This window comes from Puntigrus tetrazona, chromosome 4, assembly GCF_018831695.1.
Source record: "Puntigrus tetrazona isolate hp1 chromosome 4, ASM1883169v1, whole genome shotgun sequence".
Lineage (NCBI taxonomy): Eukaryota > Metazoa > Chordata > Actinopteri > Cypriniformes > Cyprinidae > Puntigrus > Puntigrus tetrazona.
In genome coordinates, this window is record NC_056702.1 from 16,353,417 (window position 1) to 16,355,952 (window position 2,536).

At 37.5% G+C, this 2,536-nt stretch overlaps 1 pseudogene; it reads right to left on the reverse strand.

The window, feature by feature from the left end:
• Positions 1-360: 360 nt before the first annotated feature.
• Positions 361-2,248, reverse strand: LOC122342884 (annotated as a pseudogene).
• Between the last annotated feature and the right edge of the window lie 288 nt (positions 2,249-2,536).

The window sequence follows — 2,536 nt, forward strand, 5'->3', positions numbered from 1 at the left end:
ATTCCAGGAGGCAGTTCATTGCACAAACCATGCACCACAAGTGATTGTGAAAAAATGGTGAAATGTAAGTTTACCTCTATGATTTGTTTTCATTTTTTGTCCTCATAAATTTGTGTCACTTAAAGGTTTTTTGAACAAGATAAATTTTTTATGTAGGCTTATTTTATTTAACTGCATATGATGTATAGGCTACTGTGATCTTAGACTGACATGTTACTCTTTTCATGTATTATTTTCTTTGATAATATTGAGAATTTTATGGGTTGTGTGTTCTTATAGATAGTGATGGACGGATTGTATTATTGGACCCTCCAGAAAGAACACAGTCTTTCACACTTAAACTCATGCCCAGATCCGTTGTTACCTGCTCGAGGTAAAGCGAAAATCAGATAAACAGGTAAAGTTGATTTATTTTGCTGATCAGAGTAAATTCATATTGGTAACATACATTTAAATTGCCCTAAAACGCTGGACGTATTAGGTGATTTAAAGGTATACTTGAATTGCATACCAACGTGAATCTTTTAAGATTCAATTCCCCAAACTTGAATTGAGAGCTAATTCAAATGACAATTCATAATTATCATAATTAATAAAAGATTATAATCTTACAAGATGGACCTTATACAGCTTCAAACGTAAGAGAAAAGGCTCCTCGTTAAAAAAGCAGCACTTGAAATTGAATTACTGGAGCATCGTCTTAAGGTGAGAACTTGTCTGAATATTCTGTCAGAATAATCTGTTGCATTATAAGTGTTGTGAGTGTGTATATACATATCTGTGTGTATGTATAAAGCAACATAAAAAAAAACATTTTATTGAATTTTACTTTTATTTTTTTTCAGGAAATAGACCAGTGCAAAAAAACTAATAAAAATAATTTTGACAGATCCTGTCTCTCAAAAGTCTTTCGTCTCTGTTGGCCTGTAAAAGCTGTAGGTGTTCCTCTGGGCCATCGTCCTCAATACAAGGAGGGTGGCTCTCTCCTCTTATAGTGGCAATATTGTGAAGCACAACACAAGCCACTATAATGTCGCATGCCCTTTCTGGACTAACCCGGAGCCCACGCAGACACTGAAACCGAGATTTAAGGATCCCTATAGTCATCTCCACCTTGGCCCGTGTTCGGCTGTGAGCCAGGTTCAACCGTGTCTGTGGTCCAGGCTCAGGTTCAGGGTAAGGTGTCATTAAATAGGGCAGACAAGGGTATCCTCTGTCCCCCACCAAGTAACCATTGTACTGTCCTGTAATGATTGAAGTGTACAACACAAATATAGTAAAAAGGGAAAAAAATTGTATAAAGTAAAACATACCCTGCTGAAATGCCTGGCATAATGATTACTCACGGAAAATTCTGGCATCATGCACAGATCCTGGCCATTTTGCCTCGACATTGGTAATTATTTGGGTTGCCTCACATATTACCTAGTTAGTGGAAAAAGTAATGACTTTAATGATTTTAAGAAGGGAAAAAAGTTAAGTTGTTACCTGCACATTGATACTATGAACAGATTTCCTATTAACATAGTCTCCCTCATTTATTGATGGAGCTTTAATAGGAAAGTGAGTGCTATCAATGCACCCAATTACATTTGGAAACCCTGAAACAGAAAGTTATGGAAGTATGAAGTGTGTGTGCGCATAATGAATACATGTACAGATATCAATAATATGATTAAATATGTGTCATAGATTTTACTACAAAGGACAAACCTGCCACTCTGTGGAATTCGTCTTTAATAACAAGCAGAGGTTTATGGCCAGTACAAACTGTGTACAAACGTGGGTAAGAACTGTTTAAGTGCCAGACATAATGAACGAACAGCTCTACACACAGTTGCCTTTCCCACATGCTCCGAATCGCCCACACTGTACACAAAATGGCCAGACGCAAAAAACCTAAGTGCTATTGTGACGTCCACAAAAGTGTTACAATTGTGTGGTGTAATAAATGGCACCACTTTTACATATTATATATATGTTTATATATATATTTTTTTTTCAATACCTTTGTTACGTCCGTATAGTCCTGGGAGGGTTGTTTTTTTCCATGTGTCTCTCTCTCTCTACTGTCATCTCACAGGATCTGTGATTGGACAACACGACTGTCGATCTTCATCAATTGCGTTACACCTGTAGCCAATCGGATGTCAACTGTCTCGTATAAAGACCCGGATGACACGTGAACAGAGGAGAGCGATATGTGTTTGGTTGTTGCTCTCCCACGTTTTGCTTTATTGGCTTCCATTTTGATTCTGTTTGGTTAATAACCGTGTGTTAAGTTGTTTCTCTTTTGTTTTGTGAGAACTAGACTATTGAACTGCATTCGTATTGTGACTCGCCTCTGTTGTCTGAGTTGAATGCTGTCCTAACTCGACATATAGTGATGGGACTAGCTGAGCATGTCACATGATGTACATCTCGCAACACACAGGGTAACATTTGTTTAATCACACTAGTTAGTGAGCGGGTGCAACGTTGTATTTATATTTGTTAGTTAGCGTAGTTAGTGGCATTCTACGCTGAAGATATTACT